Raw genomic sequence first — 7779 nt, forward strand, 5'->3', positions numbered from 1 at the left:
TTTTTTTTTAAAGTTTAATTTCAGTCCTGCAGGTCAACGTGGCTGCAAGAGCATTTCCTCCTTTCCCAAAAGTGCCCTCCATGATGTACCCTATGGGCTGCCCTTTATCACCATTCATGGGCTCTGGGCCATCCCCCTTCTCCACCATGGTGGTCTCTGGGATCTCACCCTTCACCTCCACCTGCACCATCTAGAAAGGTGATCTGAATGGTATAAGTTGACTTATGAAACACATTTCATCTTTTGTTGTTGTTGTTGTTGTTGTTGTTGTTGTTGGGTCTTTGGAGAAGATGCAATATGGTACCACAGGACTTTCAGGTCAGCCTGACTGAGGACATCGTAATGTTCTTCAAGTTTTCAGGACATGCATGAGATGGGCTGTCATTTCCACATAGTGAGCTGGGCAGCACGTGTCTCTTATAGGGAAGGAAAGAGGTCTTATACTGGCTGACAGACACAGCACTCCCTGGGACATAGCTTGTACAGAGACCTTGTGCTGGGCTCTCTGACGGATGAGACACACCCCTAACTTTATTTCTAGTTAGTTGAGACCCGAGCTGTTCACACTTGCTTGATTAGTTATAAAAATACCTGAGCCAGGGCCATGTGGAAACTTCCTCAAGGGACAAGGTCAGATATCGCTCTTGTCCTCAAGGGTCACCCGAGGAACCTGGAAATCCCATGGACTGGAAAATAAGTTGAATAAGTGGGAAATAGTTGAATATAATGAAAGATGGGGGGTGTTCTTCTGCACAGTCTATGCAAGTCAGAATCAATCTCCATCCACCTCTAGGATTTGTGGGACACGGGACATGGTGCAGCTCCCATGGGGAATATCAGTTGTGTCTCTACCAAGGATGTACAGAAAGACAAGGTAAAATCTGTTGCCCTTTTCAGTTGTAATAATTTCTGGAAAGTTCTATCTGGCCTTGTCTGTTTTTCTATGTCTTATGGTGTCTTTACTATATTATCTACTTCTTCCTCACAAGCCTCCAGGCTTCTCCATTTTAAGATAATCATGTTAGTTGGCGCCTCTGGAAGCCACAAGTTTGTGGAGGCTGAAGACCACATGGCCCTCACTTTGTGTTTGAGGAAATAACTTGAGGAGGATGACACTTCACTGCACATTCAAGTCTTCTGGCGCGGCTGACTCCTTCCGCATGTACTTTACACGAGATTATTGTTATTATTTTCATTTTCCCATGTTTCATTGTAAGGGATGAACTTGTTCAGAATGTCTGCTGTCAGCCTCATGACTGGAAAAGATGAAAACTCTTTCCAACTTTATATTGTGTGCTTTGTGCAGTGCTGACTGTTCTTACATAAATTTCAGAATTCATCACTGTTCCTTCTGTGTTGGTAAAGGTGCAATAGAGAATTTCTCCAGTTGTCCCCTAGGTGAAAACACTGAATTATCAGAAGTGGCCTGTGTACTAGAAAATGTACTCTGGAATTGCAGTCATGAAGGGAGAGAATCAGGGATTCCCTGCAGGGCCAGCACCTCACAGAGTCCTGCAGTTGTGTTTATATGGACAGGTTCTCTTGCAGCACAGGAGCTGTTGTAACTGGTACTTTGTCTCATGATACCTTATGGGAGTTTTGCACCTGAAATCAAGGTATGTTTATGTTCATTCGTTTATGTAGAATTTCCACCTCTCTTTTACAGTGGGAAAAAATAGCTCTGCAATTCCTATTGTACTTAAAATCAGAATTATCTGTGAATTAAGATAACACACCTGAGACCAATGAACGTGCACAGGCAACATGTTTCTCTCAGAAAGCCCATTTCAAGTCCCTTTGGAAGACTCTGGGATTCCCCATCTCCTCAGAGGTCTCTGTGGTCTTGCAGACAAGGTGCCTTTGTCAGGGAGGGAAACAGAGTGAGGAACGACATGGGCCGGAATCTGAGCTTTGACCCTGGGGTGGGTCTGAATCTCTGTGTGGTGCTGGGATTTTCATTCCTTCATGTTCTGTCTGTTCTCAGTGTGCAAATAAAAAGTCTGCAGACGTGGTGCAAGAGGGCCCCAGGGGTCCTGGACATAGACGCCCGCCTCTCTGGAACGTGCTCCTTTACTAGACTAGCATTACTGCCATCAGTCTTATCAAACAGGATGCCTTGGCTTTCTGCATTTGTTAACATGGGTGCCTTCAGACTGTAGGTAGAACCTCGTGGGAGGGTCATAATTTGTGGCACTGATGCTCTGTTCTCCTAGAACTTGTGGCTAAACAAGGGGTCAGGTGCTGTCACCTACCATATTGTGTTTAGCTCCCGGTGGGCATTCTGCTTCTGTCATACCAACATACCCGTCCCTTCTCTTCTGTAGGTCCATATGGATGCAAGAGGACCTCTTCATTTACCAGGACCACCCTGCAAGCCCTTCCCCACGGACCCCCTTTTATCACCATTCATGGGCTCTATGAGCCACTTCCAGCTCCCTGGTGTCCTTGGGACAGCACCTACCACCTCACCCTCAACTATTTGTAAGATGATCTGAACAGTATGAGTTCACTTGTACAGCATGTCAGCTTGTGTCTTGTTGAGTCTTTGAGAAGAGGTAGGGATCGTCTCCCAGGCTTTGCAATGCAAGGGTGCTGCCAGCTGAGGACACTGTTAAGATTCCTCAGTTTCTCAGGACACACATATGTTGGGCTGTGTCAATTTCTTTTACTGAGCTGGGCTTCAGGTGTCACTTGTGGAGAGGGGAAGAGTCTTTTTATAGAAAAGCAGGCATATTAGTTCTGCAGATGTGACTTGTACAGAGTCCATGTTCCTGGCTCTGTGAGAGATGAGGCACATCCCTACCATCAGGGGCTTCAGGGTGTCCTAACAGGGAGAGAGTTACATGCATTAAATAACATGGAGCTTCTGATCTCTAGTACTGGAAGCTGCAGGAATGGGTTCTCAAGTACAAGAGCCGGAGATGTGAATCTCATGGGAATGAACTGGAGACTGTGGATGAGAAGGAAGACCTGAGATGGTGCAGGGGGAGAGTGTTGGATTCAGTGAGATGGAGTTGGAGGCCATTTCTGGCAGGGCCCACAGCCTGTACAGGGAGCGTGAGGGCAGCGTGAGGTCCACACAGAGCTGCTACACGGGTTCAAGCACAGTTCATTCAGTTATCTCTGGAATGTCATTGTGGCTAAAGTGCACCTAGTTCATTATCTAAATAAAGACTGTTGTTTCCCTTGGTTTTCTGAAGGTTCTGGATCTGTGTGAAAGAATGCCCTGGAGATTCATAGTTTAACTTGGTTCTTATGGGATGCTTGTCTGCCTAAGTCTGTGCACCTCTGTGGGACTAAATGTGAAGACAGTTTGTAGAACAGCTGAGCTGCTTCCTTTGTCTCCAGCCTGAGCCAGTCTCTTAGCAGGAAATTCAGGGTTGGCCAGGAACTGCCCCAGCTGGATTCCTGTCTTTGCACCCCTGCATCTGCTGTCACCACCCTGCCTGCAGGTTTGCATCTCCCGACCTTCCCTCACATTATCCGGAGGCATTGATGGTGTTTCTGCTGTCTCAGCCCTAATACTGGGTCTCAGTGAGGCCATCTCAGAGCCTCAGCTTTGTTATCTGAGAGGCAGGGACAGTGTTGGTTTCTGAGGTCAAGTGCAATGAAGAGGGGATTAAGCACATGAGGAATGTGTAAAATGTATGGGATGAGTGGGCACTCACCCTTCTCAGTGTGGAAATGAATGTATCTGCACACAGAAAATCATCAACAGATGTTTATTCAATTTCATCAAACTAAGGCTGGGAGATTGCCAATCCCTGTTTCAAAAGATACGAAAAAGACCCTTGCATTTTTTCTATTAAAATTGAGGTCTTACTTTACAAAGAAGGAAAAGATAAGTATAGAATGTGTACATTCAGGGATCTGTAGCTAAGATCTGAAGAGAATCCTCTTCCATTACAGGTAGACACACAGATGCAGCCACACAATTCAGTGTTCATCCAAGGCCACACATATATTGTTGAAGACAAAATGCATGGAGGAAAACAGAAGATCTCATTCCAGTAACTCAAAATCTCTCTGACATAGAGGACAATCAGTTTCAAATTTGAAGAAGACCAGCTGTGGTGATTATATATTTAGAAATGGTGTCTAATCTGCCCCTTGGTCCAAATGCTTTCCCTGCTCACCCTGCCGCCTCCACTTTGTCTTTCCTAGTGTCCCCTAATATACCTGTCACAGTTGTGTCTCTGTGTCAGTGTCTGCTTCCAGAAAAATTGACACTCATTCTCCATCAAGTGCACACTTTGGGGTTCCTGTACACACAGTTAAAAACAGGTAGAGTGTGTAGTATTGGTTGAAGAAGATAGATCATTCTTTGGGGTTGTATTGCCTGGAAGGGACCCATAGTTCCATCTGGGGAGTTGGACACATCCTATAGGAACTCTGGTGGTGGTAGTTTATTCCGTAGATAGATCCTTATGAGCACATGGCACCTGCTAGTTTATGGGGTTTGTGCTGAAGAGGAGGGCAGGTATCTGTCTCCAGGAAAGGGTCTATTGTGATGGCGAGGAATGGATTCAGGAGACCAGTAAGGAGGCCCTGCATTCATCCAGCTCTTGTACCCTTCTCCACCTTACCAGCTGCCCCAAATAGCACCAATCCAGGTGGTCTCCAAGGGGCCAAGTGGCAACAATTTTCGTGGTGAGTCATATGTCCCCCAAACCTCCTCCTGTTGTCTTATTGAGGGATGGGGAGGGTAGAGGTCAATGGTATGAGATAGGTCCCTTTGACACCCCCCAGGAGATTGGGTGTAAGCATATGGCTCCTTCTACACCAGCCAATCCAGTGCACTTGGCCCCAGGGACCCTGAACCCTGCAGGCCCCTTTTTCCTCTAGGTTTAGGGAAGCAGCCAGCCCTCCAGCAGCTTTTGGGTCACGGCTGGGCCACCAAGGGTGAATGTCTGGCTCTCCACATGCTGCCAGCATTGCTATAGTAAATGTCAGCATGAGCAGCTGCTGTTTGGGGATTCTCGTCCATTGTCGTCAGGGCCTGGGACAAAACAAGACAGGAGAGAGGGTGAGACAGGAGTTCCCTGTGCTCCTGGACAGGGCTGCATGCGCAGAGCAGATGCCCCAAAGCATGGGGATCAGTGGAGAAAGAGCCAGGCAGGGAGAGAGACTGAGTGAGTGATGGGAGAATTGGGCAAGTCGTTGAAAATGAAAAGAAGAAACAGAGAGAGATAGGGTTTGAGAGAAATAGAGACAAAGAGGAAATGCAAGGAGGAAAGCAGGGACCTGGTCCAGGTATGTGGACAGGGTAATATGGGCCAGGGGAGAGTGGATGTAGTAAGTGGCTCTGAGTGTTGGGGCAGAAAAGGCTGGTATCATGGGCATCAGAGTTCTGTGACTCCCAGACTCCAACTTCCCTGGAGCTCAGGTCTGAAGAGGCCATTGCATTTGAAAAGATGGGTCCCCCTCATTTCTCCTGGAACTGTCAAGCTCAGCCTCATGTTCTGTCATGGTGAGGGACGTCTTGAGGGAGAGTGTGCTGCTCTTTTGGAGGTAAACACCAGAGCCTGCCCTGTGGGAGGTGACCCTGAACCATCTCCCTCAGTGCCCCAGCCCTGNTCCAACTTCCGGAGCTCAGGTCTGAAGAGGCCATTGCATTTGAAAAGATGGGTCCCCCTCATTTCTCCTGGAACTGTCAAGCTCAGCCTCATGTTCTGTCATGGTGAGGGACGTCTTGAGGGAGAGTGTGCTGCTCTTTTGGAGGTAAACACCAGAGCCTGCCCTGTGGGAGGTGACCCTGAACCATCTCCCTCAGTGCCCCAGCCCTGTGCATTCCCCCCACGCTGGCTGGCCTTCCTCATGGTCTGAACCCAAGCATCAGGCATTGTGCTGCCCCCAGGTCCTGCAGCCTGGACCTGGAAGAGGTAGACTGCTGATATTGATCAAATGTATTTGACAATAAGGTCCATATTGTCGCTCTGGAACTAGAAATGTGCATCAAGATAGTAGGTTGCTATCCTCCTGTCCACTGCAAATCTGAGGATGCCAGATGGTAGGTGAACACTTTAAAACGCCATAGTCTTCTTTTACATTGAATTCGAAGACACTTTCTTCTAACCTTCTTTTAATTCTGAAGAGATGGCAATTAGTAATTGAAGNTGACACCCCCCAGGAGATTGGGTGTAAGCATATGGCTCCTTCTACACCAGCCAATCCAGTGCACTTGGCCCCAGGGACCCTGAACCCTGCAGGCCCCTTTTTCCTCTAGGTTTAGGGAAGCAGCCAGCCCTCCAGCAGCTTTTGGGTCACGGCTGGGCCACCAAGGGTGAATGTCTGGCTCTCCACATGCTGCCAGCATTGCTATAGTAAATGTCAGCATGAGCAGCTGCTGTTTGGGGATTCTCGTCCATTGTCATCAGGGCCTGGGACAAAACAAGACAGGAGAGAGGGTGAGACAGGAGTTCCCTGTGCTCCTGGACAGGGCTGCATGCGCAGAGCAGATGCCCCAAAGCATGGGGATCAGTGGAGAAAGAGCCAGGCAGGGAGAGAGACTGAGTGAGTGATGGGAGAATTGGGCAAGTCGTTGAAAATGAAAAGAAGAAACAGAGAGAGATAGGGTTTGAGAGAAATAGAGACAAAGAGGAAATGCAAGGAGGAAAGCAGGGACCTGGTCCAGGTATGTGGACAGGGTAATATGGGCCAGGGGAGAGTGGATGTAGTAAGTGGCTCTGAGTGTTGGGGCAGAAAAGGCTGGTATCATGGGCATCAGAGTTCTGTGACTCCCAGACTCCAACTTCCCTGGAGCTCAGGTCTGAAGAGGCCATTGCATTTGAAAAGATGGGTCCCCCTCATTTCTCCTGGAACTGTCAAGCTCAGCCTCATGTTCTGTCATGGTGAGGGACGTCTTGAGGGAGAGTGTGCTGCTCTTTTGGAGGTAAACACCAGAGCCTGCCCTGTGGGAGGTGACCCTGAACCATCTCCCTCAGTGCCCCAGCCCTGTGCATTCCCCCCACGCTGGCTGGCCTTCCTCATGGTCTGAACCCAAGCATCAGGCATTGTGCTGCCCCCAGGTCCTGCAGCCTGGACCTGGAAGAGGTAGACTGCTGATATTGATCAAATGTATTTGACAATAAGGTCCATATTGTCGCTCTGGAACTAGAAATGTGCATCAAGATAGTAGGTTGCTATCCTCCTGTCCACTGCAAATCTGAGGATGCCAGATGGTAGGTGAACACTTTAAAACGCCATAGTCTTCTTTTACATTGAATTCGAAGACACTTTCTTCTAACCTTCTTTTAATTCTGAAGAGATGGCAATTAGTAATTGAAGCATAATGGTCTTACAGGAAATTGACCTATATGCCTGATGGACAGTAAATCATCCATCTGCATCCCTAAATACATTTCATTGAAAATATTAGCCAAAGATACATACAGTAAATTCATAACAGATGTTTAGCTCCCTGTAAGTCGCATTCCGACCTTGTCACATATGTGTCATCAAAGACATTCTTGGTGACTTTTCAGATAAGTTCTCAACATCAAGATGCTCATATTAGAGAATACAGCATAAACGGAATTTCACATATTCTAAATTAGGAATGATTTTTACAAATTTTTAAATGTTTACTTTTTTGAGAGAGCTTGAGCGGAGGAGGGTGGAAAGAGAGGGAGACGCAGTATCCGAGGCAGGCTCCAGGCTCTGAGCTGTCAGCACAGAGGCCGATGCAGGACTCAAACTCAAACTCATGGACAGCAATATCATGACCTGAGTTGCAGTCGCATGCTTAACCAACTAAGTCACCCAGACACCCCAGGAATG

General features: G+C 47.6%; 1 long non-coding RNA gene across 1 annotated transcript in view; it reads left to right on the forward strand.

Annotated features, from left to right (window-relative positions):
• Nucleotides 1–868, forward strand: part of LOC144235829 (uncharacterized) — a 5965-nt gene extending 5097 nt beyond the window's left edge. The window contains exon 3 of the long non-coding RNA XR_013336328.1: nucleotides 794–868. This is a non-coding gene — a long non-coding RNA (uncharacterized LOC144235829). The remainder of the gene's footprint in view (nucleotides 1–793) is intronic.
• The last annotated feature ends 6911 nt before the right edge of the window (nucleotides 869–7779 follow it).

Source organism: Crocuta crocuta, unplaced genomic scaffold (assembly GCF_008692635.1).
Source record: "Crocuta crocuta isolate KB4526 unplaced genomic scaffold, BGI_CrCroc_1.0 scaffold722, whole genome shotgun sequence".
NCBI lineage: Eukaryota > Metazoa > Chordata > Mammalia > Carnivora > Hyaenidae > Crocuta > Crocuta crocuta.